The 25,555-nt window shown below is 40.8% G+C and overlaps 1 pseudogene; it reads right to left on the reverse strand.

Annotated features, from left to right (window-relative positions):
* Positions 1-15,743: 15,743 nt before the first annotated feature.
* LOC145544413 (large ribosomal subunit protein uL23 pseudogene) lies at positions 15,744-16,210 on the reverse strand (annotated as a pseudogene).
* Between the last annotated feature and the right edge of the window lie 9,345 nt (positions 16,211-25,555).

The following is a 25,555-nucleotide window of genomic DNA, read 5'->3' on the forward strand; positions in this document are numbered from 1 at the left end:
TTAATGCTATCATAGGGCTCATATAGAAGTGACATCACGCAGAACTAAAGCTTGGCCAAGGAGTTTTACTGGCAAATACCTTAAACTATAAGGATTTGGTTACAAATTTGTATATGGCATATGTTTTCTGAATGCATTCACAACTGGGAGCCAACACCATATCACATCCCCTCTTGTAACTCAGGGGGCTGTAAACAGGGTGGTGAGGTTTTTTTATGCTTTGAATTAAAATCTTTATTAATTTTCAGCTAAAGGGAAGTAAATGAATTTGCCATCATCCCCAGTTTATTACATGTCTAACTAGAAAGATTTTCACAATCAGACCAGTATCCTGGCCAAGTAGGAGGAATGGGGAGGCACTTTATATTCTAATTTCAAACTGCAGGGTGTCCCAGGTGTACTGTATAGGATTTCCTGTAATTTACCAGCAAAATAAGCAGTCTACAGGAATGTGTTTGCCATACTGTACATTTGTATTAATTACCCAGCAGGATAAAGTGATTTCTTTGTGATAGAAAGAGATGTGGATCTACAGGAAAATCATTAAACCAAACTGGGAAAAACAGACACTTTTCTGTTGTTAAGCAGTTTGGCTGGATTCAGGATTGGAGGCTGGGAGTAGGTAAATGGTAGCGTTTTTCTCATACTCACTCAATTTTCTCCAGGAAAAGAAAAATAGCCACTCCAACCAAAACTAGCAAGCAAAGCTGGAAGTGCCAACCTGGCCTCTGAAGCGCCTTGGGAAGACTGGGTCACAGTGCTTTCCTCCAAGCAGCGTGATCTCCTCAGAAGATAACTCAGGATATGCAAAGTTACAACAAGGAGGCAAAGGAATCAAAGTTTAGTGGACAAGACAGTGAGTACCAGACAGTTCAGCGGTGGAGAGAGAACTGCAAAATTAAGTGGTAAAAGAAAGCTTTATTGATAGGGCCGGATGTAGGTGGATCTCCCAGGAGAAGTGCAATCTAGGTTGTTGTTGCTGTTCAATGGCTCAGTCCTGTCTGACTCTTTGCAACCCCAGGGACTGTAGCCCACCAGGCTCCTCTGTCTATGGGGTTCTCCAGACAAGAATACTGGAGTGGGTTGCCATTTCCTTCTCCAGGGTATCTTCCCGACCCAGGGATTGAACTGGCGTCTCCTGCATTACAGGCGAATTTTTTACTGCTGAGCCACCAGGGAAACCCATAATCCAGGTAGGCTTGGAGAATGGGAATTCCAGGCAGTGAGGGGCAGCAAGGAAGGAAGGATGTAAGATGAGGAGCCAGGTATGAGCCACAGGGGTTCAAGTGGTGGAGCATGGCTAGAGAGGACTCAGTATGTGCTCAGTGTGGGAACATTGAAAAGAAAGGAGAGAGTGGGGCCAGGACATAACCATTGTTGAGCACATACTTTGTACCAGGTGCTTGATGAGCTAATTGAAGCATCACAATTCTTTGACATTGGTGTTACCATCATCCCCATTTTAGAGATGAGGAAACTGATGTTCACAAAACGTAGATCACTTATCCAAGGTCCTGAGACAATTAAGGGAAACAACCATATAATCAGAACAACATCTGTTCACTCCAATGTGTATTTTTATGCAAAATGATTTGCAGCCCTACTTGCCCATCAGAATCCTACTTGGAGCTGTAAAATACAGTCAACATTTAATAGCCACTCCAGGAGATTCTGGGCAGAGGTTGGGGCCTTCCTCTGAAGGTGTTTCTGAAGCTCAGGCAGTAGTGTGGACTTCTCCCCTCACACAGTTACCCTGTTTGAGTAACTTCTGTACTTCACCACAACCCTACCGACCCTCCATGCCCAAGGAGCTCTTTGCATCCACCCTAAGTAATCTGATTGCCATCACCTAAGAGCCCAGGTCATTTTTTCAAATGTCCTCCACAAGCTAGAATTTCCACTGACAATGGTGTGAGATGAGTCAACAAAGTAGTTTCTGATCTCTGTCCTTGTATAATATGCACCTTCACCTGAGTTTCAGAGGAAGCAGACCCTAGGCAATGGTGAATGTGCTTTGGTTTTCTTAGAAACTGAAAATCCAGGAAAGCAAAGTGAGGGAAAAGGGGGCATGAGAGGGGAAAGAGGGTGCACTGCTGAGCTGGCTGCTGCTGGCCTCATGTCCATGTCATCCACTCAATCCTTAAAGGACGTGTGACACTGTGTCTCACAGTACTTGATTAGTGTGCATGTAGATTTATCTGCCAGCTTCTGCCTATACCATTGGTCAAAGGCTCATTCCACGGGGCATTAGATTCCCCACACTCTATGGCCATGCACATGAGTCCTCAGTGGCCCTGTAGCATCACTCACACTGGAATCAACACGGGGAAAATCCAGGGCGAGGGGAGGATGCAAACAGACCTGTTGATTCCCAAAGTGGTAACTGTGTGGCCGAAAGCTTCACAAATGATCTGAGGTCACCTCAGGTGGCACATGTGATATGTGCCTGAGTGTCCGACTCGTATGATAAGGCTTTTCTCCTAATTCCATGAAACGATCATTTTTTTTAAATCCTCAGAGAGTTATCTAAAAGACAGCACCGTGTTACTAGAAGAATGAACAATAAGACACTGAACAAGAAGTCTAAAAGATCAAAAGCACCTTCCCCAGCCTTCCCAGGTCATTTCCTGAGATGCATCAGGGCCACATTTCATCTTAGATGAATGTGGGCAGGCATACATAGCAGATTTTACTTACCAAATAAAAGCTTTTGTTATGGGAATGTCAACTGATGTCAAAAAATAACGATGCTAGGGAATATCTCTACTCTTCTCCAGGAGAAGGCCTGCAATCATGTCAGAATGTGTTTCTCCTCACTTCAAATTTTCCTATCTCCTCTGCTGATGTACTCTATATAAACAAAGACTGAACATATTAAATAGATTTACAGGATGTTCAGAGAATAAACCAACAAACAAACCCTGATTAATTATCCATAGCATAAACCAGTGGTTCCCAAGCTTTAGCACACATCAGAATCACCAGAAGGGGTTGGTATAACAGAATCACCTGGAAGGGCTGGCAGAACATAGGACACAGGTGTATCTAAAGGTTGCTGATGCTGCTCTATCCTGGGACCACACGTTGAGAATCAGTGACGTAGACTAACCTGAATCTGTCACTTTTCATCAAATGACTACTAAGCCGATGATTATGGGAAAATGTAGAGGTTATTTGATTTTTCTGAGTCATTTAGGTTTGACCCAAAAAACCTTCTGGTTGAGAATTTTGACATTCATGTATTAACCCTTTCCATCCAGGGTGTGATGTCAGGACCAGAGGCATAATCATTAGCTGAGAATTTGTCAGGAATGCAAGTTCTCAGCACCAGCCCAGAACCACTGAATTAAAATCTGCATTTTAACAAGAAACTCTGGGTAGTTTGTGTGCACATTAAAGTTTGAAAAGCACTGTCCTGACCCAATTTTTGCCTTCATCAGAATAGAGACGTATGTACAATTGTGGAGATTGTGTAGTTCTTCTCTGTCATCCCTGAATTCCAGGACAGACTTGGGAATTGTAAAGATCGCATTAATTCTAAAATTGACCTCAGAACATTCCAGTGTAGTTTTTCTTGTTTATAAATAAAATAGTTGTTTGCAGTTATGATTTGTCAATAAGGAATCTTGACATCACTGTATTTTCTTCCCTCTTGTCTCAAAATTCACTGGGGTCTGGAAACAGAAAGGTAAAGGTTAAAGGTCAAATCCTCTATATCACATATTATTTGGTGACAACAATGATTCTATTGAAACAAGAGATCGACAAACTTGTTCAGTAAAACTCCAGATCATCACTATGGCTTTCTAGGCCAGTCTGTCTCTGGAGCAACTACCCAACTCTGGTGTGGTAGTGTGAAGGAGGTACCCAAACTTACAAGTAGCATTGAGTTCTTTTTTTAAAATTTATTTCTAATTGGAAGATAATTGCTTTACAGTGTTGTGTGTGTTTCTGCCATACAAAAACATGAATCAGCCATAAGTATACACATGTCCCCTCCATCCTGAACCTCTGTCCCACCCCCGATCCCACCCCTCTAAGGTTGTCACAGAGCACCAGGTTGAGCTCTTTGTGTTGTACAGCAACTTCCCTCTAGTTGTCTATTTTACATACAGTAATGCATGTTTCAATGTTACTCTCTCAATTGGTTCCACCTTCTCCTTCCCCCACTATGTCCACAAGTCTGTTCTCTATGTTTGTGTCTCTATTCCTGTCCTGCAAATAGGTTCATCAGTACCATTTTTCTAGATTCCATGTATATGCATTAATGTACAATATTTGTTTTTCTTTATCTGATTTTCTTCACTCTGTATAACAGGCTCTAGTTTTATCCATCCCAGTTCAACTGATTCAAATTCATTACTTTTTATGGGTGAGTAATGTTCTATTGTATAACTTCTTTATCCATTCGTCTGTTGACGGACATCTAAGTTGCTTCCATGTCCTGGTGACTGGAAATAGTATATCACTGAGTTCTAATACAACTTTCTTACAAAAGCAGGTACGGAGCAGGTTTGGCTGTGAGCCATTATTTGCTGGCCTCTGTTTTAAACTCTTTGAGCTTCAGTTTCCTTGTTGGTAAAGTGGGCTTAGAAAAACCTACCTGGCAGGGTGAATGTGAAGATTAACCCAAATAAAGCATGCAGAAGTGTGGCAGAGGAGTTTAATATTGTGAATTCCCCACTTCCTTTTCATTTTTTTTAAAATTCAGGTGCAGAAAAATTCTAATTAATTGACCATTTTAATTAGACAAGTTCCAGTTAATTCAGTTCATACACAGGCACACACAGACTCTCTCTCCCTCCCTCTGTCTCTTTCTCACATTCTCTCGAAGCCAGCATATCCCTCCAAGCAGTGGTTTTGAGGTGCATCTGATCAAAGAGAGGAACAGAGATACGGAAAATTTGTTGAATTTTTGACTTGCATTGTGTCTGATTTCTGTATCTTTTCAGTCTCCTTCAGAACTAGGAGGACTTTCAACACTATCACATGACAAACAAGCTAAGAAAAATGTAGTAGGGGCTCCATGAAGGTAAATGTTTAGATATATTCAAGCAACTGTCAGAGGATTGAAGCAGGATGAGGAAGCTGGTGAAAATACAGAGACTGAAGGTGGAAGGGGAAAGGACAGGTTAGGAGGAGGGCAGGGAGAAGCTGTTATGAATGAAGCCTCTGAGGTTGGGGGCACAGAGGCCAATTGGACATTTTACCCTGAGACTGGGTGCGTGGACAGCTTATTGATTCTAAAGTTAGTCAACTCCACCAGCATGGGACTTTCCTGGCTGTCTAGTGTTTAAGACTTTGCCTTCCAATTGCAAGGGATACAGGTTTGATCCCTGGTCAGGGAGCTGAGATCCCACATGCCTTAGGGTCAAAAAATTAAAACATAAAACAGAATCAATAGTGTAACAAATTCAATAAAGATTTTTTTTAAAATGTAACAAATTAAAAACAAGTCAGTAATGAAAACGCACCAGCAGAGTTGGATCCCCTTTCACATTATAACCAGGCAAGCTCATATGGAAAGGGACCCTGTTTATTGAGCTCTCCCAGGTATTATATACTCTAAACTTTCTCCTGTGGTTTCCTTGCACCCCTCACCCCGCCTGGGGTGGCTCAGCTCCTTCCAATCTACCATGTGTGAATCTAGTCATGTTTCCTGAACACTCTGCACTCTTGCATCCACGCTGAACCAACCAGAAACCATCTTGGATGGAATACTCTGGTTTTGTGGCACCCTTTTACCCCACATTTGAGCCACCACCTTTATTCTTTTCTTTTTGGAGGGGAGATTTAACTTTGCTTCTTTTCAAGGTCATAAAGAAATTAAACCAAAGCCCCAACCCTCTTTCCTTTTCATATACCCTGAACAGTTCTAGAGAAATTTTCTGGAGAAAATAGAGCTTAATTTCTTGGAGGTGTTTTGTTGACAAGAAAATGGAAAGCATGTGTCCCAGCCTCGCTTATTGTACTTTCAAGTAATGAAAGTATTTAAGAAGGTACAATTATGATCTTGGCAAGCACCTGGGGCTCTTGGAACTGTTTTTTCACACTGAATAAACACTGCAGATAATCTGTTTACGTTACACTGCTCTGAAAAGCTATCTACAACAAAAGGCCACAACCATCCTTTAGTTTCCTTTTCTTGAAAGGAAAAAAAAATACATATATTGCACCAATAATTTGCTGAAAATGATTTAATTGTCTCCATTTTCACTCTAGGCAGACAAACAGGTTTTAGTAAAGGAGTTTATGGGTTTATTTTTTTTTTCCTGCCACTTCTAACTTAACTGTGTAATCCATTTTTTTTCTGGTTACCTGAAATTCTTCTGTGGCCCAGGGTCACTTTCCTGGCCTGAAAAATTAACTCTAACCCTCTTTTGAATAATGTACCCCAAATCCATTTCATCCTCTCAATCTGATTGACATTGATGAAATGATACCTTTAGCTTCATGCAAACCTGGTACAGCACCAGAAAAGAGCACACCATCTATTTCTTTTTAGGCCAGATGATAAGAAGAAATGGTAAGGAGTCACTGAGTTGGAAACACTCACCAGAAAAATGCATGTTTGCAGCTTGACCTTTAAACTGTACAGATGCTATGGAGAATTATTCCTGTACTTTAGTGGAATGCATCAGAAAGCCTAAAAAGTTGACACAGGAAGGAAAAAATAAAAAGCATGTTCACATGTTTTGCAGCATTGTGAGATTCAGTGAGCAAGCTGCACAAATTGAGGGGATTTCATTCTCACACAGAGATAGATGGTCAGTTCAGTCCAGTTGCTCAGTCATGTCTGACTCTGCGACCCCATGGACTGCAGCATGCCAAGCTTCCCTGTCCATCACTGACTCCTGGAACTTGCTTGCTCAAACTGATGTCCATCAAGTTGGTGACGCCATCCAACCATCTCATCCTCTGTCGATCCCTTCTCCTCCTGCCTTCAATCTTTCCCAGCATCAGGGTCTTTTCCAATGAGTCAGTTCTTTGCATCAGGTGGCCAAATTATTAGAACTTCAGCTTCAGCATCAGTCTTTCCAATGAATATTCTGGACTGATTTCCTTTAGGATTGACTGGTTTGATCTCCTTGCAGTCCAAGGGACTCCCAAGAGCCTTCTCCAACACCACAGTTCAAAAGCATCAATTCTTCAGCGCTCAGCTTTCTTTATAGTCCACATCTCACATCCATACATGACTACTGGGAAAACCATAGCTTTAACTAGATCAACCTTTGTCAGCAAAGTAATGTCTCTGCTTTTTAGTATGCTGTCTAGGTTGGTCACAGCGTCTCTTCCAAGGAGCAAGCATCTTCTAATTTCATGGCTGCATTCACTATTTGCAGTGACTTTGGAGCCCAAGAAAATAAAATCTGTCACAGTTTCCATTGTTTCCCCACCTATTTGTCATGAAGTGATGGGACTGGATGCCATGGGCAACAGTCCAGCAATTCAAAGCAATTATTTTATATCTCACTCCATAAATATAAAAGTCGACCTCCTCCTGCCCATATGTTGTGGCAGTTGGGGGTGGTCTTACCCCTTTCTGGGTTAGAGTGTGTCCCTTTCTGTAATTCCTGATCTATATGCTACTGGGAGGTGAGAAAGAACAAGTTTGATTGGGCACATCTTCCAGTCCATGTGAAAGTGGTATCATATCTAAGTTAATTCCACTGGGGGCTTAGAAATAGATTGTATGCCTTGCTGTTTCTCCTCCTTGCTCACTTTCAGGGTATTCAGAGGAGGCACCAAGAACAACCATGAAAGAAAGAAATTTTGTTTCCAAAGTTACCAAAGGTTCATTCTCTTGGCCTGCCTTTATCCCAAATGCCTTGAGGAATAAGCTCTCTACCTTTCTCTCACTTAATGTTGCATGCATGCATGCTAAGTCACTTTAGTCGTGTCTCTTTGTGACTCTGTGGACTATAGCCCACTAGGCTCTTCTGTCCATGGGATTTGCCAGGCAAGAATACTGGAGTGAGTTGCCATGCCCTCCTCCAGGGAATCTTTCTGAGCCCGGGATCGAACCTGTGTCTCTTATGTCTCCTGCTTTGGCAGGCGTGTTCTTTACTGTTAGCATTACCTGGGAAGCCTACCACATAGATATTACCGGCCCCTAGATGAGAGACCATTAGTACCTTACACTCTGCCTCTATTGTCCTCAGGAAACATATGAGGGGAAATCATGGTGCCACAGGTTACATTACTGGAGTCATCTATTAATAAAAGTGAAAGAAAGGGAGGAGAAAAAGATGGCAGAAGAGTAGGTGGACGTGGAGTACATCTCTCTCCACAGATACATCAGGAATACACCTTCAGACACAGAAGTGCATGCAGAACACCAGCTGAGAGTGGACAGGAGTACCTGATCAGCAGAAAAGAATATGTAGACCCAAAAAAACTCGGTAGGATGAAGGAATTAGGGGGAAAAACAGGAGTGTTAGTAGGACTGGACCTGCCCTCGGTGGGTGGGGGAACTGATGCAGGGGTCCGATCCCCATATTGGGGCAATTGTCTGAGTCAGAGGAGAAATATTTAAGGCTGAGAGTGAAACAGCTAATCTGTGGCAGCCTAAATGGAATGAGAATCAGACAGTCCTTGCTGCAGCCATACATACTTCAGACAGCACAGTGGCTGGGAGCTGGAGTTCAGGGATTGTGGAGCAATCCCCGGATGAGGGTTGCTGTTGACTGCAGAGAGATGAATCCAAGGGATGTGAGGGAGGAGACTGTGGTGGGAAATGCCTGTGGAGGAAAGCCAGGCAGCCATGAAAGCAAGGTGATACTGCAGAGTCATGCATAAGGGTTGCAGCCATTACCATAGTCGCTCTCCCCCTACATGCCAGCATTGGCAGCTGAACAAGAGAGAGGCTGGCCCATCAAATGCCTGACGCACTGAACTACAGAGCAGGTCCCCACCCAGGGTGCTCCTTTAAGTGACTGATGCACCAAACCTACAGAATAGGACACCAACTGGGGGGCCCTTCTATGTGCCCGATGCGCCGAACAACAGAGAAGGACCCCAGGCAAGGGAGCCCTCTATGTGCCTGAATGGGTGGAGCTACGGAGAAAGGCTGGCCAAAGAGGCCTTCTAATTGCCAGCTACAAGAGGCTTGAAAAAAGACTCTGATAGGGCCATAACTCCTGCGGCGGAGACAGTCTGTGTCCCTGAACACTTGGCACTGCCAGGGTCCCTGCAAGCCTAGCAGCTCCACCACCTTCACGTTCAACTCTCACTGGGGCAGAGCTGCCACAGGCAAACAAAGTCTTGCATCTATGTGCACAGGGGCACTTTGGTAGTATCCGACTCTTTGCAACCCTGTAGTCTGTGGCCTGCCAGGCTTCTCTGTCAGGGAGGGGGCTTCTCCAGGCAAGAATATTGGAGCGTATTGGCCAATACTGGTTGCCATACCCCTCTAGAGCCCTATATTTCCTGCTGCTCTAGCCACCAACTCCCCTGAGTACCTGGTGTTGCCAGAACCCCTACAACCCGAGCAGCTGCATCTCATGTACAACTGGCCCTCACAGGGCCAAACCCAAGACCTCCAGGGCAGCATGAGGAGCAAACCCCAGTGGATGACCCATATGCAGAGGTGGAAATAAAATCACAATTGAAACCCAGGGGCAGTGCGACTAAGGAAGAAGACCCAAAACCCTCCCACCAGCTGTACAAGCTACAGATTAAATCCACACAATCAACTAGGCAGACTCTGTGTCTATGGGATATATAAAAGATCATTATGAGCTCTCACAAAAGAAAACACACTAGTTCTGATAGCTGTGGACATTGGAGGCAAGAATACATAGGAGTAGGACTAGATTAGAATCTGAGCTACCCCCACAGCAGGTCCAGAGATCAGCAAAGTGTTAGAGGGCATCCTAGGGAGGTGAAGTGGACTGTGAGTCCCAGCAAGGGAAAGGACTCTGACAGCAGTGAGTCGCGAAAAACATTTATTATTCTTATGTTTTGACTTGTTCTGTAGATTATTTTGAATTTTCCCCCCTCTGTTGTAGCTGTCTATTTCATTGGCACTATGAAACCTAATTAAACTTTTGAGCTTTTTCTTTTCTTTTTTTTCCCAGTCACATTTTTTATTGTTGTTATAAACCTCTGCCTCTATGTTGGGCTTTTGCAGTTCTGGGGAGCTGTTTTTTTTTTTTTTTCTCTCTCTTTTTTTAATTTAAAAAATTTTTTAAACCTATTATTTTTTTTTCTACATTTATGCCTTTGTTTGCCTTTCTTACTGTTCTTTTCCCCTTACAGTTAATATTTAATATAAATACATCTTTGTTATCTACCTCTATTAAACTTTGCATATCTATTCTTTCTTTCTTTTCTTTCATTCCTTCAGTCTCAAAATATTTGTTAGCTTTATTTTCATTGCTTTATTTCCCAATTGGCACCTTGCTTTAGTTTTGTTTTCCAGTTTGTGCTTTAGTCAGTTTTGTTCTGGTAGACAAAGGTTTTGGTTCCGTTTGTTTGCTGGGTCTATCTGTTGTACATTATTTTTGTTGGACTGTTTTGATTTTGTTTATGAGTGTGTATGTATGTGTGTATATTTGGTCACACTTTTTATTGTTGCTATAAACCTTTGCCTGTACATTGGGCCTTTGTAGTTCTGTGGAGTTTTCCTTTTTTCCTTTTCTCTTTCTTCTTCTGTTTTTCTTTTTTCTTCTTTTTTATAATTTTAATTTAAAATTTTTTAAACCTATTATATTTTTTTTACATTTATTGCTTTGTTTGCCTTTCCTACTGCTCTTTTTCATTTGCAGTTAATCTTTAATGTATATGAATCTTCCTCATCTACCTCTATTTAACTTTGCACATCTATTCTTTCTTTCTTTTCTTTCTTTCCTTTCCTCTCAACATATTTGCTAGTTTTGTTCTCATTGATTTATTCCCCACTTGGCACCTTGCATTAGTTTTGTTTTCCAGTTTGTGCTTTAGTTACTTTTGTTCTTAACTGGTAAATATAATTTTTGATTTCCTTTGTTTGCCAGGTCAGTCTATTGTCCTTTATTTTTGTTGGGCTGTTTTGACTTTGCTCATGAGTGTAAATGTATATGTGTATATTCCATTATTTTAATTACTATTTTGTAACTGCCATTTGTCTGGGGTTCATCTTTGGCTTCTTGTTTTTGGATATTTGTTTTAATCTCACTTAATACCATGACAAACCACTTGTGGAATCTTTGTTCCTGACCAGAGATCAAGCCCTGAGCCTTTGGAGCGGGAGCACTGACTCCAAGACCCTAGACTACCAGAAAACTAACCCTAGGGGGGTTATCAAGTAGTGAGAACACACACAAAGGAAACCACTGAAATACAAGACCCGGCATCATCCAACCACCAGTAGCACCCTGTGCAGGATGCCTCATCTAAACAACAAACAAAACAAAATACAAACCCAATCATCAGCAGACAGGATCACCACCTCATTCAGTGTTGTGCATCAGAGGAAAAACAAGCAGACAAACAAAAACTCAGCACAAATCTCACCCTATAGGAAGCTTACACAAACCACTGGACCGAACTTAGGAGGGCAGAAACCAAAAGAAAGAGAATTCAACCTTGAAGCCTGGGAAAAAGAGACCTCAAACACAATAATTTAGAAAAAATAATGAAAAGGGAAATACTGCACAAATGAAGGAAAAAACTAGAAACACAGAAGTCCAAATGAATGAAGAGGAAATAGGCAAACTACCAGATGAAGAATTCAGAATAATGATAGCCACGATGATCAAAAACTTTGAAAGCAAAATGGAGAAAATGCAAGAATCAATTAACAAAGACCTAGAAGAATTAAAGAGTAAACATGCAGAGACAAACAACACAATTACTGAAATTAAAAATACTCTACAAGGAAACAATAGCAGAATATCTGAAGCAGAAGAATGAAGCAGTTAGCTGGAAGATAAAATGGTAGAAATAACTTCTGAAGAACAGAATAAAGTAAAAAGCATGCAAATAACTGAGGATAGTCTCAGAGACTTCTGGGACAATATCAAACACACCAACATTTGAATTATCGGGGTCTCAGAAGAAGAAGAGAAAAAGAAAGGGTATGAGAAAATTTTTGAAGAGATTATAGTTGAAAATTTCCCCAACATGGAAAAGGAAATAGTCAATCAAGTCCAAGAGGCACAAAGAGTCTCATACAAGATAAACCCAAGGAGAAACACACCAAGACACATACTAATCAAACTAACAAAGACTAAGAATATAAAAAGACAAAGAAAGAATATTAAAAGCAGCAATAGAGAAGCAACAAGTAACATACAAGGGAAACCCCATATGCCTAACAGCTGATCTTTCAGCAGAAACTCTGCAGGCCAGAAGGGAATGGCAGGATATATTTAAAGTACTGAAAGGGAAAAATCTATAAGCAAAATTACTGTATCCAGCAAGGATCTCATTCAAAATTAATGGAGAAATAAAAAGCTTTTCTGACAGGCAAAAGTTAAGAGAATTCAGACCACCAAACCAGCTTTATACAAATGTTAAATGGACTTACATAGTCAAGAAATACAAGAAAAGAAAAAAGATCTACAAAATCAACCCAAAACAATTAAGAAAATGGCAATAGGAACATATATATCAATAATCACTTTAAATATAAATGGATTAAATGCTCCAACCAAAAGACACAGACTTGCTGAATGGATACAAACACAAGACCCATCCATGTATATGCTGTCTACACGAAACCCTCTTCAGACTTAAAGATACATATAGACTGAAAGTGAGAGGATGAAAAAATATATTCCATGCAAATGGGAAGCAAAACAAAGCTGGAGTAGCAATTCTCATATCAGATAAAATAGACCTTAAAATAAAGAAGATTACAAGAGTTAAGGAAGGACACTACATAATGATCAAGGGATCAATCCAAGAGGAAGACATAACAATTGTAAATATCTATGCACCCAACATAGGAGCACCTCAATAGATAAGACAAACACTAACAGACATAAAAGGAGAAATTGGCAGTAACACAATAATAGTAGGTGACTTTACACCAATGGACAGATCATCAAAACAAAAAATTAATAAGGAAACACAAGTCCTAAATTATACATTAGATGAGATGGATCTCATTGATATCTTCAGGACATTCCATCCAAATGCAGAACACACCTTCTTCTCAAGCACACATGGAACATTCTCCAGGATAGAGCACATCTTGGGTCTCAAAGCAAACCGCAGTAAATTTAAGAAAATTGAAATCATATCAAGCATCTTCTCTGACCACAATGCTATGAGACTAGATATCAATTATAAGAAAAAAAAACTGTAAGAAACACAAACATATGGAGAGTAAACAATATGTTTCTAAATAACCAATAGGTTACTGAAGAAATCAGAAGGGAAATAAAAAAATTTCTGGAAACAAATGACAGTGAAAACACAACTCAAAAGCTATGGGATGCAGCAAAAGCAGTCCCAAGGGGGAAGTTTATAGCAATACAATCCTACCTCAAGAAACAAGAAAAACATCAAATAGACAACCTAACTTTACACCTAAAACAACTGGAAAAAGAAGAACAAAAACAAAATAATTGAAGGAAATAAATCATAAATATCTGAGCAGAAATAATTGAAAAAGAAATGAAAGAAACAACAGTAAAGATTAATAAAACTAAAAGGTGGTTCTTTGAGAAGATAAACAAAATTGACAAACATTTAGCCAGACTCATCAAGAAAAAAAGAGAGAAGAATCAAATCAACAAAATTAGAAACGAAAAAGGAGAGGTTACAACAGACAATGCAGAAATACAAAGGATTATAAGAGACTATTATGAACAACTATATGGCAATAAAATGGATAACCTGGAAGAAATGGATAGGTTCTTAGAAAAGTTCAATTTTCCAAGACTGAAACAGGAAGAAATAAAAATTATGAACCGCCCAATTACAAGCACTGAAATTGAAGCTGCGATCAAAAATCTCCCAAAAAACAAAAGCCCTGAACCAGATGGTTTCACAGGAGAATTCTATCAAACATTTAGAGAAGAGCTCATGCCTATTATTCTAAAACTCTTTCAAAAAATTGCAAAGGAGGGAACACTTTCAGACTCATTCTACAAGGCCACCATCACCCTGATACCAAAACTAGACAAAGACAACACACAAAAAAGAAAACTACAGGCCAATATCACTGATGAACACAGATGCAAAAGTCCTCAACAAAATTTTTATCAAACAGAATTCAGCAACACATCAAAAAGCTCATATACCATGATCAAATTGCGTTTATTCCAGGAATGCAAGAATTCTTCGATATACACAAATCAATCAATGTGATACACCATATTAACAAATTGAAAGATAAAAAAAAACATCATCTCAGTAGATGCAGAAAAAGCCTTGACAAAATTCAGCACCCATTTACGATTAAAACTCTTCAAAAAATGGGCAGAGAAGGAACCTACCTCAACATAGTAAAGGCCATGTATGGTAAGCCTACAGCAAACATTATTCTCAATGGTGAAAAACTGAAAGCAATCCCCCTAAGATCAGAACTAAGACAAGGGTGTCCGCTTTCACCACTATTATTCAACATAGCTCTGGAAGTCCTAGCTACAGCAATCAGAGAAGAAAAAGAAATAAAAGGAATCCAGATCAGAAAAGAAGTAAAGCTCTCACTGTTTGCAGATGACATGATACTGTACATAGAAAATCCTAAAGATAGTATCAGAAAGTTACTAGAGCTAATCAGTGAATTTAGCAAAGTTTCAGGACACAAATGCAATGCACAGAAATCACTTGCATTTCTATATACTAACAATGAAAAAACAGAAAGAGAAAATAAGGAATCAATCCCATTCATCACTGAAACAAAAAGAATTAAATATCTAGGAATAAATTTACCTAAGAAGACAAAAGAACTGTACACAGAAAATTATAAAAGACTGATGAAAGAAATCAAAGATGACATAAACAGATGGAGAGATATTCCATGTTTCTGGGTAGGAAAAATCAATATTGTGAAAATGACTGTACTACCAAATGCAATTTACAGATTCAATGCAATCTCTATCAAATTACCAATGGCATTTTCCACAGAACTAGAACAAAATATTTCACAATTCATATGAAAACACAAAAGATCCTGAATAGCCAAAACAGTCTTGAGAAAGTAGAATCAACCTTCCTGACTTCAGATTATACTACAAAGCTACAGTCATCAAGGCAGTATGGTACTGGCACAAAAATAGAAATATAGACCAATGGAACAAGATAGAAAGCCCAGAAATAAACCCATGCACCTATGGGTACCTTGTTTTTGACAAAGGAGGCAAGAATATACAATGGGGCAAAGATAGCCTCTTCAATAAATGGTGTGGGGAAACTGGACAGCTACATGTAAAAGAATGAAATTAGAACACTTCCTAACACCATACACAAAGATAAACTCAAAATGGATTAAAGATCTAAGTGTAAGACCAGAAACTATAAAACTCTTAGAGGAAAACATAGGCAGAACACTCGTTGACATAAATCAAGCAAGATCTTCTATGACCCACCTCCTACAGTAACTGAAATAAAAACAAAAGTAAACAAGTGGGACCTGATTAAACTTAAAGCTTTTTCACAGCTAAGGAAACTATAAGCAAAGTGAAAAGACAACCCTCAGAATGGGAGAAAATAATAGCAAATGAAACAACTGACAAAGGATTAATATCTCTTTTTTTTTTTTACATAGTGAAAACTTTTATATTTGGAATTAGCCAGCTGGACTCAGTTTAGAGGATCCCAATTTTGTTGGCAACATCCAAAGCATCATAGTCAGGAGCCAGTCGAACATATGCCTTCTTCTCTCCATCAGGCCTGATCAGAGTATTGACCTTAGCCACGTCAATGTCACAGAGCTTCTTCACAGCCTGTTTAATTTGGTGCTGTTGGCCTTAACATCCACAATGAATACCAGTGTGTTGTTGTCTTCTAGGGATGACTCGGTGGTGAGGGGGAATTTGATGATGGCATAGTGGTCAAGTTTGTTTTTCCTGGGGGCGCTCTTCTGAGGATATTTGGGCTGCCTCCTGAGCCGCAGTGTTTTGGGCCGCCTGAAGGTGGGTGACGTCCAGATCTTCTTTTTCTTGTGGCTGTGGACACCTTTCAACACTGCTTTCTTGGCCTTCAAAGCCTTTGCTTTGGCTTCAGCTTTAGGAGGGGCAGGGGCTTCCTTCTTCGCCTTCGGCGCCATTTTCATGAAAAGCTAATTTCTAAAATATACAAGCAGCTCATACAACTCAATGCTAGAAAAACAAACAGCCCAATCAAAAAATGGGAAAAAGACCTAAACAGACATTTCTCTAAAGAAGACATGCAGATGGCTAACAAACATATGAAAAGATGGTCAACATCACTGATTATTAGAAAAATGCAAATCAAAACCACAATGAGATATCACTTCACACCACTCAGAATGATCATCAGCAAAACGTCTACAAACAATAAATGTTGGAGAGAGTGTGGAGAAAAGGGAACGCTCTTGCACTGTTGGTGGTAATGTAAATTGATATCACCACTATGGAAGATGGTATGGAGATTCCTTAAAAACTAGGAATCAAACCACCATATGACCCAGCAATCCCACTCCTAGGCATATACCCTGAGGAAACCAGGGCTGAAAAAGACACTTGTATCCCATTATTCATTACAGCACTGTTTACAATAGCTAGAACATGGAAGCAACCTTGATGTCCGTTGACAGATGACTGGATAAAGAAGTTGTGGTACATATACAGAATGGAATATTACTCAGACATAAAAAGGAATGCATCTGAGTCAGTTCTGATGAGGTGGATGAACCCAGAACCTATTATACACAGTGGAGTGAGTCAGAAAGAGAAAGATAAATATCATATTCTAACGCACATATATGGAATCTAGAAAAATGGTACTGAAGAATTTATTTACAGGGCAGCAGTGGAGAAACAGACATAGAGAATAGACTTATGGACATGGGCAGAGGGGAGGAGAGGGTGAGATGTATGGAAAGAGTAACTTGGAAACTTACGTTACCATATGTAAAATAGATAGCCAACGGGAATTTGCTGTATGGCTCAGGAAACTCAAACAGGGGCTCTGTATCAACCTAGAGGGGTGGGATGGGGAGGGAGATGGGAGGGAGTTTCAAAAGGGAGGGGATATTATGTATACCTATGACTGATTCATGTTGAGGTTTGACAGAAAACAACAAAATTCTGTAAAGCAATTATCCTTTAATAAAAAAAATAAATTTTAAAAAAGTGAAAGAAAGAATTCTTTGTGATCTAGTCCATCCTTTTCAATTTGCAAGTGGGGGGACTGGTGTCATGAGAGCTGAGGTCAGGCCATGTGCTGATTCCATATGATGTCCTGCTCCACCCAACTGCCTCCTTCACTCAGTGGTGAGTATCCTCCTGGTGCTGAAAACCATTTAGCTCATGGGGGTCCCTAAGCCCTTAACCACTAGGGGACAAAACCAACCTGGCGCTTCCAGTAATTCATCCCATCTGAGCAGCCCGGTTTCCTCCAGCCTCATCCCAGGAAGTCTCTTCCTAGTGATGTTTTGAATTAAGAAGTTACAATAACATTCTCACAGTCCCTATCGCCTCTGTGGGTTGGCCTCACAGAAGGCAAAAGAAATTCACAGCAGCCCCGTGAACAGCCTGGGGCCTGTTTCTCCAGTAGTTAGTTACAAAGAGAGAAACACATTGTCAGAAAAGACCGCCGGATTCTACACTCAGCGCAGTATCTACTGCATCCAAGGCCATTATCCACACAGAAAGAGGTGGGAGGCAGTCTGTGTCTGTTTCCTGTATCCTTAGAAGTTGGAGGTTGGGACAATCTGGTGTTCCCACCTTTCACAGCTGAGAGAACAAATGCAATCAAGGTTGCTATTAGAGAAGTCACTGTGAGGAGGGGAAGTCTTAGCAATGTCAAGACTGGTGATGCTTTTCCCAAATGTAACTAGCCCCTTAGTGAGTGCCTGGTACACTTCCACGTATTGAATAATGAATGTGTGATGAATTAGTGATTCTATTGTGAGTTTCTTCTCAGGACATGGTGGGTACTGAGAGAAGAATTTATCAGCCCGTATTACAGACAAGAAGTGAGGGAGAGGAAGTGGATCTCCCAAGACCACCACATTAATCAACTCAACATTTTATATGAAATAAAACTGAGGTCACTTAACTATTCTCTTACAAACTACAGTACTTGAGTTAGCAACACTCTAAGATTTCCCCACACTTGATAATGTGACACATGGAGTTGGGTGAAAAAAAGGCATTTCCTTTTTTTTTTAGAATCAGTGCCAATCTCTTATTATTTCCCACTTGACTATATGCTTAGGGATAAATATTACAGTTTTGTAAAGGAGGTCATAACATAACAGTTGCATATTTGTTTTAGTTTCATATGATGATATAACATGATATAGAAGGAGTCTCTGATTCCTCATCTGGGTATGAAAAAATACCTGATATTATAAGAACTATTTTTGGAAAACATTTGCTTAAACTGTATTTGCCAGTTTTCACTTGGCATAGGGACTTTTGGAGCATAAATTCTAGATTACATTGCAAACTGTATTTATTTTCTTCCATTAAGACTAATTGAGGGAAGGAAACACTCAGTGATGTGGAAGGAAAGTATTTTAGACCGCAGGGAATTGGGTTCTGAACATTCCTCTGCTCCTCACTTTTCCAACTCCTTGCACTGCTTGGAGGAGAGACTAAAACTCAGATTGTTTTTTGCTTTAAAGACAATTTTCAAACATATAGACACACACATTGGGGCTTCCCTGGTGACTCAGATGGTAAAGAATCCACCTGCAATGCGGGAGACACGGGTTCAATCCCTGGGTTGAGAAGAGCCCCTGGAAAAGGGAAAGGCTATCCACTCCAGTATTCTTGCCTGGAGAATCCCATGGACAGAGGAGCCTGGTGGGCTATGGTCCACGGTGTTGCAAAGACTTGGACATGACTGAGTGACTAAGCACACACACACACATACACACACAAACATTAAGAAAAAAAAAAGCACAACTTTGCTTCCTTTATGTCAGCATAACTGAAAAATACAAAGATGCTTAAAACGTCCCCAAATTTCTCTCTTTACTCTGCCTGTACCCACAAGCTTGGAAGAGAATTGAGGCAAACAGCACACAAAAGCATGTGTATCCAAGTGACACACTGGGGGAGGAGTTACTTGTTTTTTAAGGAATAGGCTTTGTTTTCAAGACAGCAGTTTTTCTGACTCACAAACATAGATGTCATGTTATTAAGTCCAAGGGAAGAAAAAAATATCAAAGCTGGACAAGATCCCAGTCACTATATGCAAAATGGAGGGAAGGAAAGTCAGAGGAAGGGGGAATTATATGGTCATTCTACTTATACATCATATTCTAAGACTGGCTTTTATATTATAGGTGATGGGGAGTCAACAGAAATAAGAAAAGATTAGAGTTAGATTGTAGAAATAACCCTTTCACAGCCAAGTTTTGCTGTGACTGCTAGGTACCTCTCAATGTTCTTCCTACCATTCTTTAGAAATCAGAATCCTCATGCTTATTGGGTCCAGTATTAAAAGATTAGTGACCTAGCCTCATTCACAGGTCAGTATAGCCATTGTATAAGTTTTGGCCACAGAGATGGAAGTGAGAGTGTTACGTGGAATATTTGAAAAATCTCTTTAAGGAGTGAGGGGGTACACTTTCTTGCATCACAGGTAGATATAGGCTCATCGCATTGTTAATGCAAAGTCGCAACCTAGGGTGAATCTAGGTCCTTGATGACTTGATGGAGTTACCCCAGGATCCCTAGATTGCACAATTGCACTCATCTCACATGCTAGTAAAGTAATGCTCAAAATTCTCCAAGCCAGGCTTCAACAATATGTGAACCGTGAACTTCCAGATGTTCAAGCTGGTTTTAGAAAAGGCAGAGGAACCAGAGATCAAATTGCCAATATCCACTGGATCATTGAAAAAGCAAGAGAGTTCCAGAAAAACATCTATTTCTGCTTTATTGACTATGCCAAAGCCTTTGACTGTGTGGATCACAATAAACTGTGGAAAATTCTGAAAGAGATGGGAATACCAGACCATCTGACCTGTCTCTTGAGAAACCTGTATGCAGGTCAGGAAGCAACAGTTAGAACTGGACATGGAACAACAGACTGGTTCCAAATAGGAAAAGGAGTACGTCAAGGCTGTATATTGTCACCCTGCTTATTTAACTTATATGCAGAGTACATCATGAGAAACGCTGGGCTGGAGGAAACACAAGCTGGAATCAAGATTGCTGGGAGAAATATCAATAACCTCAGATATGCGGATGACACCACCCTTATGGCAGAAAGTGAAGAAGAACTAAAGAGTCTCTTGATGAAGGTGAAGGAGGAGAGTGAAAAAGTTGGCTTAAAGCTCAACATTCAGAAAACTAAGATCTCGGCATCTGGTCCCATCACTTCATGGGAAATAGATGGGGAAACAGTGGAAACAGTGTCAGACTTTATTTTTTTGGGCTCCAGAATCACTGCTGATGGTGACTGCAGCCATGAAATTAAAAGACGTTTACGCCTTGGAAGGAAGGTTATGGCCAACCTAGATAGCATATTTAAAAGCAGAGACATTACTTTGCCAACAAAAGTCCGTCTAAACAAGGCTATGGTTTTTCCAGTGGTCACGTATGGATGTGAGAGTTGGACGGTGAAGAAAGCTGAGTGCCGAAGAATTGATGCTTTTGAACTGTGGTGTTGGAGAAGACTCTTGAGAGTCCCTTGGACTGCAAGGAGATCCAATCAATCCATCCTAAAAGAGATCAATCCTGGGTGTTCATTGGAAGGTCTGATGTTGAAGCTGAAACTCCAATACTTTGGCCACCTCATGCGACGGGTTGACTCATTGAAAAAGACCCTAATGCTGGGTAGGATTGGGGGCAGGAGGAGAAGGGGACGACAGAGGATGAGATGGTTGGATGGCATTACCGACTTGATGGACATGGGTTTGGGTAGACTCCGGGAGTTGGTGATGGACAGAGAGGCCTGGCGTGCTGCAATTCATGGGGTCGCAAAGAGTCGGACACGACTGAGCGACTGAACTGAACTGAATGGGAGATAAATACATTTCTGTTTTATTTAGGCAATGTTTTTTGATCTTTCTATAATAGGCTGCTGAACAGATTAGCAACCTATAGGTCAATCCTTCAACATGAGTCAGTTAAGTATTATTTCATAGGGGAGATAAAAGAAGCAACCATTTTGGTCCAGATCATGACATCATCCTCTAAGCTAGCTTTATCAAGATGTCCTATATTTTGAAAGTTATTGGACTCTCATAAATAAAAATGATCATTTATCATTTGTCTCTTTGGGTTGCATCCCTTTGATTAGAAGCTTTTAGTTAGAAAGCTTTGCTTAGAAACTTAGCTCTTGGATTTGGTTTTGTGAATTTTAGTAATTCAACTCAAAAAATCTATTATATTTTAAAGTACTTTCTGGTGACTGTGGAGTGAGAATGATTTTTAGTTGGATGGGGATGGAATACAGAGAAAGGAAAGAGAGGTAAGGAAAGGAGCAAGCATTTACTTTTGAAGGAACAACAGTGTTCTAAAATAAATGACTATCACCAATAAAGTGCTCTCCTATGGCTAGATTCACATTTCTACCTCTGCCACTGGACTTACTATGTAAAAGAGCAAAAGCAGAGTGTTCTTTCATGTAAGAGTTCTGATCAAAGAAAATAGAATATATACATATATATATATATATATACACACATATATATATACATACATAATTTAGTATATACATATTAAAGCAGCCAAAGGAAAAGTAAAATGGAGGAAAGCAGTAAATGTAAAGAAACAAAAGTAGATCTAGCCAGATTATATATTAAATAAAAGGCAATAAATAAGCACTGAGTGAAATTTTATATGTGCACATTACACCAAACCAGTCAAAGATTCTGACCCCTGGCACTGCAGAAATGATGCAGCCATCTCCTTCGTTCTGATGCTTTCAATAAAATCATTCCCAAGAGAGCCAGGGAAAAATTCTCTCTCTCAATAAAATGTGAAACCGTCAGTATTATGAAAAAGCATACTAATAATTGGATAGTGTTCTGAAGTCGCTTTCATAAAGCCTCCCTTTCGACTTCCCTCCTCAGGTTTTAATATTGCCCAGTGAGTCCATCAGATCACAGGGGTTTTGTTGGAGAAAGAAAGTTGTAGGCTTGATTGGTGGCCTTGTGAGGTGAGGGTCAACAATGCGCATATCAACAGAGATAACTTGTGAATGATGTGCCCTGAGTTCCTAAACACAGCCCACCTAAAATGAATATGCTGCTCAACAGCTTCTACCATGAATAAAGGAGTCAAGGTGATGCCTGGGCTCTCCTGGCAGAGGCGGGAAACAGGTTGCATGTAGCCTGAGCTAAAGTTACACTGAGCTCTACAAATCGAGGGCTATATGCTGAAAGATGGATAGAAAGGCTGTTGTGATGGTGAAGGAGAAGGCTCTGGAAGCTGAAGTCTCCTTCATGGCAATGAAACAACATGGGAATGTGGGATTGGCCCAGAATGTGAAAGCAAAGGAAGTCTGCAGCAACACCCAGGATGAATGAAAGTTTGCAGTCACAACAATTAGTACCAGTTGACAAGGTCTTTTTGAAACATGTCAGCAGAGGGAGTTCACATATGGTACCTCTTTTACACCTTTCCAAAGTTGGGAGAAGAGTGGGAGGAGGAGCAGGGCTGTTGACAGTAAACATGGAAGACAAGGGAGGGGAAGAATTTTTTAAAAGCAAATGAGCAAAACGGCAATTCTTCAGTTTCAGGATAAGCCACAGGGAGTGGGCACTGTTGGTCTTGCCAGGTACTGAGCCTCTGCTGACCTTGTGTCTTGTTCACCACTGCCCCCAAAGCTGCCAGAGGGGGCATCACTCAATCTCCTGCTTGGCTAAATCACCTTGGCGTGTTCTCTGCCTACTTCACTGAGGTCTTTCTTATCTTCCACTTTTTCTTTATACCTTATGGGGTCATTCTGCCATCCTCTTTGTTGACCAAAGAATTCACTCAAGGCACTGTGATGTTCCACTCAATCTCCAACAGATAAAATCAATTTGAAACTGGTATCTACAATAAGATCTAAAGGGGAGCGGGGCAAAAGGGATGTGTTTATTGGAAAGACAGAAATCCTACAGTGGTGGAGACAGAGGAAACTAGAATGAAAGACCAGAGGATATGCAAGCCTCTTGGGCTGATTTCAGCACTCCCCGGAAAGAATGGACTTTCTTCTTATGTTACATTCCAAACAGTGGGCATCATGTCAATGTGCTCCAATTTTTCATATTTTGATAATCAAGATGTTTTCACTACCAGTAACACCATTTAGATGGGTTAAAGAATAGGACAATTGTCCTAGAGAAGTTTGGAAGTAAAGAGGAGGAGGAGGAGGAGGAGGTGTTTATGGGAAGAGCTGAAACACAGCCTTTTCCAGCTCTCCTCTTGACACTCTCCCATCCGGGGGACTATGAACAGGTATCTCCCCACGTACTGAAGAGCTGGCAAATAGTGTAAGTGCTAGGTGGATACTCTTTAATTTTTAAAACCAAGAGTAGACCATAGTATGTTCAGATTTAGGATACCATGTTATTTTATTGCTTCTACTCCTGGGGCTACATGGCCCATTTTTTCCTCTTCCTTTCAGGTATCCAGGATGTTTGTCCAAGTGGATAGGCTCTGACCACTGAAATAATAGTGTTTGGAGGTAACATGGTTTTCAGGGAACACTTTAATCTTTTTTTTCCCATAGGTATCAGAGAGCTGAGTCAATAAACCACTGGGTAGAAAGGAGGAATGATCCAGCTTCACATGGTCTTTGGTTGTTTACAGGGGAACTTACTTTTGTTGAGGAAGACCTAAAGAAGCCTTGGCTCTTAACTTTCTTTCCTTGGTCTGTATGCTTCCTTGTCAGATCTCATACATCCAACCAAGAAAACCAAAGAAAGGAACCTTTTTTCCTTCTTAACTCGAGGAGAAGCCTGACTCATCCACTTGGGTGAAGGAAACCAAAGTGAATGCTGGGAGGAGCAGCAGGCACACAACAATATTGTCTGTTACCTGAAAAGAGAAGTGGGTGCTCCCAATGAGGAGAGGTTGGGCAGCAGCATTTTTTTCTGAACACAGCATCTTTGCCTCTGGTCATCTCCACCAGAGACCACTGAAGCAGTGAGCACTTTGTCAAATACAGCCTTAGAAACGAACAGAGTAGCTATGAAGCAAAGTTTTATACAGCTGCTTCTCAAAAAAAAACAGCTGTCCGCCATGGGTCACCGAGGGGCTGCTGGAGCCTGGAGAAAATAGCTTTCCTCTGTCTTTCCAAGCAACTGTAGCTACTCCTCATTCAGACTCAGCAGAGGGCCGTGTGGACTTCATGACGGCAGCCCACCAGGCTCCCCCGTCCCTGGGATTCTCCAGGCAAGGATACCGGAGTGGGTTGCCATTTCCTTCTCCAGTGCATGAAAGGGAAAAGTGAAAGTGAAGTCGCTCAGTCGTGTCCGACGCTTAGCGACCCCATGGACTACAGCCTACCAGGCTCCTCCGTCCACGGGATTTTCCAGGCAAGAGTACTGGAGTGGGGCGCCATTGCCGTCTCCACTTTACCACTAGCGCCACCTAGGAATCCCCCTCCTCTGTAAAGCAAGGCGTTTAGAAAAGGGCAGTTTTCTGAAGTTACACTTTACAGAGGAGCAGTGGTACCTGATGCTTAGTGAAAGGGGGGCACGGGAACCAGTAGGGAATCAGAGACCGTCCTTGGCTGCATAACAAAGCCAAACAATTCAAGAAAGTCACTGAAACTTTGATTTCTTTTTCTGAAAATGAAGTGGGGAGAATAAAGCTGAACATTAATTTCTCTTAGGCTCCTTCATTCTTAGACTTTCCTGACTAAAATGTCATCATTTGCTCCACATAAACATGTTTTGTCTATGTCCTTGGGTGAGAATAAAATGCTTTCCTTCTCAGACAGATTGGGATAGATTTGCCTTTAAAATTCTTTTCACTAAGAAAACCTGAGTGCAGGCACTCAGGGACTATGTAGGCAGGAACTGGGTCATTTCAGGGAACAGTGAAGCATCCATGTTTTTTCTTATTCTCAAATGGAAAATAGGGAGTCTACTCACTTCAAGAAGTGTTTATTTGGTTCCTACTGTGTTCAAGGCTCTGAGTCAGTTCTGATAATGCATTCTTCAATTTTCAGAGCACTTCAAAAGATCTTAAGCAACACCAACATGAGCTGTATTATAGGATCCTCAGAGAAGTCCTTTGAGTAAAGGACCCAGTACTGTGTGCCTCTGACTTTACCTGTGAGGAGATGGAAGCCAGGGTGCACAGTGTGACCCTCGCTCACCAGGTCTTGGCCCCAGAGACTGGTTGCACCAGGACTCGGCTCCAGGTCACTTGGTTCAAACCCAGTGTTCTTCTCCTCTCCTGCTCTCTATTCAGAAAATCATTGGTTCCCTTTCTGGGATAGAAGAGTTTTCAAGAAAATGATGATTTATCTTCAA

This window comes from Giraffa tippelskirchi, chromosome 4 (assembly GCF_054371585.1).
Source record: "Giraffa tippelskirchi isolate mGirTip1 chromosome 4, T2T-mGirTip1v1.2.pri, whole genome shotgun sequence".
NCBI lineage: Eukaryota > Metazoa > Chordata > Mammalia > Artiodactyla > Giraffidae > Giraffa > Giraffa tippelskirchi.